The sequence below is a fragment of the Coregonus clupeaformis genome, unplaced genomic scaffold (genome assembly GCF_020615455.1).
Source record: "Coregonus clupeaformis isolate EN_2021a unplaced genomic scaffold, ASM2061545v1 scaf3152, whole genome shotgun sequence".
Lineage (NCBI taxonomy): Eukaryota > Metazoa > Chordata > Actinopteri > Salmoniformes > Salmonidae > Coregonus > Coregonus clupeaformis.
In genome coordinates, this window is record NW_025536606.1 from 13,721 (window position 1) to 20,210 (window position 6,490).

Here is a 6,490-nt window from a genome sequence, read left to right on the forward strand (position 1 = left end):
AGTCCAGGGTCACATGACAAGGTCCCCTGTAGCTCAGTTGGTAGAACATGGCGCTTGCAACGCCAAGGTTGTGGGTTCGTTTCCCACGGGGGGCCAGTATGGAAATGTATGCACTCACTAACTCTAAGTCGCTCTGGATAAGAGCGTCTGCTAAATGACTAAAATTTAAAATGTAAGGAGTCTAGTTCAGGGTCACATGACAAGGTGTCTAGTCCAGGGTCACATGACAAGGTGTCTAGTCCAGGGTCACATGACAAGGTGTCTAGTCCAGGGTCACATGACAAGGTATCTCGTCCAGGGTCACATGACAAGATGTCTAGTCCAGGGTCACATGACAAGGTATCTCGTCCAGGGTCACATGACAAGGTGTCTAGTCCAGGGTCACATGACAAGGTGTCTAGTCCAGGGTCACATGACAAGGTGTCTAGTCTAGGGTCACATGACAAGGTGTCTAGTCCAGGGTCACATGACAAGGTATCTCGTCCAGGGTCACATGACTGTTGTGTTTCAGTGACCCTCTGTCTGTAAATGTGCAGTCTTCCTGACCTTTGGGAAAGTATGGGGGGTGAGTTGGCAAATTTGGACCTGTGTTTTTGTGTGTTTGTTTGTATGGAACTGTGACAGTGCTCTCACCCTCCAGGATGTACAGTGGGGGAAAAAAGTATTTAGTCAGCCACCAATTGTAATACTTATTTTCCACCATAATTTGCAAATAAATTCATAAAAAATCCTGGCCATGCAGTCATGGGTGAACGTGGAGTACAGGAGGGGACTGAGCACGCACCCCTGAGGGGCCCCCCGTGTTGAGGATCAGTGTGGCAGATGTGTTGTTACCTACCCTTACCACCTGGGGCGGCCCATCAGGAAGTCCAGGATCCAGTTGCAGAGGGAGGTGTTTAGTCCTAGGATCCTTAGCTTAGTGATGAGCTTTGAGGGCACTATGGTGTTGAATGCTGAGCTGTAGTCAATGAATATCATTCTCACGTAGGTGTTCCTCTTGTCCAGGTGGGAAAGGGCAGTGTGGAGTGCAATAGAGATTGCATCATCTGTGGATCTGTTGGGGCGGTATGCAAATTGGAGTGGGTCTAGGGTTTCTGGGATAATGGTGTTGATGTGAGCCATGACCAGCCTTTCAAAGCACTTCATGGCTACAGACGTCAGTGCTACGGGTCGGTAGTCATTTAGGCCGGTTATCTTAGAGTCCTTGGGCACGGGGACTATGGTGGTCTGCTTGAAACATGTTGGTATTACAGACTCAGTCAGGGACATGTTGAAAATGTCAGTGAAGACACTTGCCAGTTGGTCAGCACATGCTCGGAGTACACGTCCTGGTAATCTGTCTGGCCCTGCGGCCTTGTGAATGTTGACCTGCTTAAAAGTCTTACTCACATCAGCTACGGAGAGCGTGATCACATAGTCATCCGGAACAGCTGGTGCTCTCATGCATGCTTCATTTTTGCTTGCCTCGAGCGAGCATAGAAGTGGTTTAGCTCGTCTGGTAGGCTTGTGTCACTGGGCAGCTCGCGGCTGTGCTTCCCTTTGTAGTCTGTAATAGTTTTCAAGCCCTGCCACATCCGACGAGCGTCAGAGCCAGTGTAGTACGATTCAATCTTAGTCCTGTATTGACTCTTTGCCTGTTTGATGGTTCGTCAGAGGGCATAGCGGGATTTCTTATAAGCGTCCGGGTTAGAGTCCCGCTCCTTGAAAGCGGCAGCTCTACCCTTTAGCTCAGTGCGGATGTTTCCTGTAATCCATGGCTTCTGGTTGGGGTATGTGCGTACGGTCACTGTGGGGACGACATCATCGATGCACTTATTGATGAAGCCAGTGACTGATGTGGTGTACTCCTCAATGCTATCGGAAGAATCCCGGAACATGTTCCAGTCTGTGGTAGCAAAACAGTCCTGTAGCTTAGCATCTGCGTCATCTGACCACTTTTTTTATTAACCGAGTCACTGGTGCTTCCTGCTTTAGTTTTTGCTTATAAGCAGGAATCAGGAGGATAGAGTTATGGTCAGATTTGCCAAATGGAGGACGAGGGAGAGCTTTGTATGCGTTTCTGTGTGTGGAGTAAAGGTGGTCTAGAGTTTTCTTTCCTCTGGTTGCACATTTAACATGCTGGTAGAAATTAGGTAGAACGGATTTAAGTTTCCCTGCATTAAAGTCCCCGGCCACTAGGAGCGCTGCATCTGGATGAGCGTTTTCCTGTTGATTTATGGCCTTATACAGCTCATTCAGTGCAATCTTAATGCCAGCATTGGTTTGTGGTGGTAAATAGACAGCTATGAAAAATATAGATGAAAACTCTCTTGGTAAATAGTGTGGTCTACAGCTTATCATATGACAAGGTCACATGACAAGGTGTCTAGTCCAGGGTCACATGACAAGGTATCTAGTCCAGGGTCACATGACAAGGTATCTAGTCCAGGGTCACATGACAAGGTATCTAGTCCAGGGTCACATGCCAAGGTATCTAGTCCAGGGTCACATGACAAGGTATCTAGTCCAAGGTCACATGACAAGGTGTCTAGTCCAGGGTCACATGACAAGGTGTCTAGTCCAGGGTCACATGACAAGGTATCTAGTCCAGGGTCACATGCCAAGGTATCTAGTCCAGGGTCACATGACAAGGTATCTAGTCCAGGGTCACATGACAAGGTATCTAGTCCAGGGTCACATGACAAGGTGTCTAGTCCAGGGTCACATGACAAGGTGTCTAGTCCAGGGTCACATGACAAGGTGTCTAGTCCAGGGTCACATGACAAGGTGTCTAGTCCAGGGTCACATGCCAAGGTATCTAGTCCAGGGTCACATGACAAGGTATCTCGTCCAGGGTCACATGACAAGGTATCTCGTCCAGGGTCACATGACTGTTGTGTTTCAGTGACCCTCTGTCTGTAAATGTGCAGTCTTCCTGACCTTTGGGAAAGTATGGGGGGTGAGTTGGCAAATTTGGACCTGTGTTTTTGTGTGTTTGTTTGTATGGAACTGTGACAGTGCTCTCACCCTCCAGGATGTACAGTGGGGAAAAAAAGTATTTAGTCAGCCACCAATTGTAATACTTATTTTCCACCATAATTTGCAAATAAATTCATTAAAAATCCTACAATGTGATTTTCTGGATTTTTTTCTTCTCAATTTGTCTGTCATAGTTGACGTGTACCTATGATGAAAATTACAGGCCTCTCTCATCTTTTTAAGTGGGAGAACTTGCACAATTGGTGGCTGACTAAATACTTTTTTCCCCCACTGTATGAGTTAAGGAAGCCTATGTTCGCTGTCATGGACCCTGCTATGATCAAAACCATCCTGGTCAAAGAGTGCTACTCCCTCTTCACCAACCGCAGGGTAAGCAACAACAATCCCAACAACAACAACACCACCAATAACAACAACTTTGGAAAAAAATAGTGTTTGATCAGATACAATGTTATTTCACAGTAAACAAATTGACAACAGACTTTCAGCACGCTTATAGGGAAGGACATTCAACAAGCACAGCACTTACACAAATGACTGATGATCGGCTGAGAGAAATTGATGATAAAAAGATTGTGGGGGCTGTTTTGTTAGACTTCAGTGCGGCTTTTGACATTATCGATCATAGTCTGCTGCTGGAAAAACATATGTGTTATGGCTTTACACCCCCTGCTATATTGTGGATAAAGAGTTACCTGTCTAAAAGAACACAGAGGGTGTTATTTAATGGAAGCCTCTCCAACTAAATCCAGGTAGAATCAGTAATTCCCCAGGGCAGCTGTCTAGGCCCCAAAACATTTTTCAATCTTTACTAACAACATGCCACTGGCTTTGAGTAAAGCCAGTGTGTCTATGTATGCGGATGACTCAACACTATACACGTCAGCTACCACAGCGACTGAAATGACTGCAACACTTAACAAAGAGCTGCAATTAGTTTCAGAATGGGTGGCAAGGAATAAGTTAGTCCTAAATATTTCTAAAACTGAATTGGGACTGTAATTGGGACAAATCATTCACTAAACCCTTCAACATCCAACAATGAACATTGGGACAATATATTTCAACATCCAAACGTTGGGAATGATGAGAAATGGAATATGGAAAATGAATGCCTATTTTGTGACGTCATTAAAAATGGTATAAAGGCGTTATAAGGAAAACAGTGTGACTTGAAGAGCTTTTACACTGTGGATATCAGGTCTACATCCGTTACCTTGGGTAGAAAATATCAAGGAGGAAGACAATGTTTTCGTGAAGATAGGAAAGTGATTTTAGCTTTCTATTGTGGGGGCTGTTTTGTTAGACTTCAGTGCGGCTTTTGACATTATCGATCATAGTCTGCTGCTGGAAAAACGTATGTGTTATGGCTTTACACCCCCTGCTATATTGTGGATAAAGAGTTAACTGTCTAAAAGAACAGGTAATTTTAGCTTTCTAACAACATCATAGTGATGATAATACTTTTGCCTCGTAACTAGCCACGCCCGAGGGAGCTCAGAGAGCGCGTCAGTATGTCGGAAACTCCCCTCTTTACCAGAGTGCATAAAAGACTGAGATAAGAATGATCAGATCAGACTAGACGGACCTCAAGCTGCAGTCTACCCAATCGACCCCTTCCCACGAAGGCCTGGGTCCAACAGAGAATCTGAGCCTTCCATCTAAAAGGCCATCCGACCCAATCGACCCCTTCCCACGAAGGCCTGGGTCCAACAGAGAATCTGAGCCTTCCATCTAAAAGGCCATCCGACCCAATCGACCCCTTCCCACGAAGGCCTGGGTCCAACAGAGAATCTGAGCCTTCCATCTAAAAGGCCATCCGACCCAATCGACCCCTTCCCACGAAGGCCTGGGTCCAACAGAGAATCTGAGCCTTCCATCTAAAAGGCCATCCGACCCAATCGACCCCTTCCCACGAAGGCCTGGGTCCAACAGAGAATCTGAGCCTTCCATCTAAAAGGCCATCCGATCCAATCGACCCCTTCCCACGAAGGCCTGGGTCCAACAGAGAATCTGAGCCTTCCATCTAAAAGGCCATCTGACCCAATCGACCCCTTCCCACGAAGGCCTGGGTCCAACAGAGAATCTGAGCCTTCCATCTAAAAGGCTATCCGACCCAATCGACCCCTTCCCACAAAGGCCTGGGTCCAAAAGAGAATCTGAGCCTTCCATCCAAAAGGCCATCCGACCCAATCGACCCCTTCCCACGAAGGCCTGGGTCCAACAGAGAATCTGAGCCTTCCATCCAAAAGGCCATCCGACCCAATCGATCCCTTCCCACGAAGGCCTGGGTCCAACAGAGAATCTGAGCCTTCCATCTAAAAGGCCATCCGACCCAATCGACCCCTTCCCACGAAGGCCTGGGTCCAACAGAGAATCTGAGCCTTCCATCTAAAAGGCCATCCGACCCAATCGACCCCTTCCCACGAAGGCCTGGGTCCAACAGAGAATCTGAGCCTTCCATCTAAAAGGCCATCCGACCCAATCGACCCCTTCCCACGAAGGCCTGGGTCCAACAGAGAATCTGAGCCTTCCATCTAAAAGGCCATCCGACCCAATCGACCCCTTCCCACGAAGGCCTGGGTCCAACAGAGAATCTGAGCCTTCCATCTAAAAGGCCATCCGACCCAATCGACCCCTTCCCACGAAGGCCTGGGTCCAACAGAGAATCTGAGCCTTCCATCTAAAAGGCTATCCGACCCAATCGACCCCTTCCCACGAAGGCCTGGGTCCAAAAGAGAATCTGAGCCTTCCATCCAAAAGGCCATCCGACCCAATCGACCCCTTCCCACGAAGGCCTGGGTCCAACAGAGAATCTGAGCCTTCCATCCAAAAGGCCATCCGACCCAATCGATCCCTTCCCACGAAGGCCTGGGTCCAACAGAGAATCTGAGCCTTCCATCTAAAAGGCCATCTGACCCAATCGACCCCTTCCCACGAAGGCCTGGGTCCAACAGAGAATCTGAGCCTTCCATCCAAAAGGCCATCCGACCCAATCGACCCCTTCCCACGAAGGCCTGGGTCCAACAGAGAATCTGAGCCTTCCATCTAAAAGGCCATCCGACCCAATCGACCCCTTCCCACGAAGGCCTGGGTCCAACAGAGAATCTGAGCCTTCCATCTAAAAGGCCATCCGACCCAATCGACCCCTTCCCACGAAGGCCTGGGTCCAACAGAGAATCTGAGCCTTCCATCTAAAAGGCCATCCGACCCAATCGATCCCTTCCCACGAAGGCCTGGGTCCAACAGAGAATCTGAGCCTTCCATCTAAAAGGCCATCTGACCCAATCGACCCCCTTCCCACGAAGGCCTGGGTCCAACAGAGAATCTGAGCCTTCCATCTAAAAGGCCATCCGACCCAATCGACCCCTTCCCACGAAGGCCTGGGTCCAACAGAGAATCTGAGCCTTCCATCCAAAAGGCCATCCGACCCAATCGACCCCTTCCCACGAAGGCCTGGGTCCAACAGAGAATCTGAGCCTTCCATCTAAAAGGCCATCCGACCCAATCG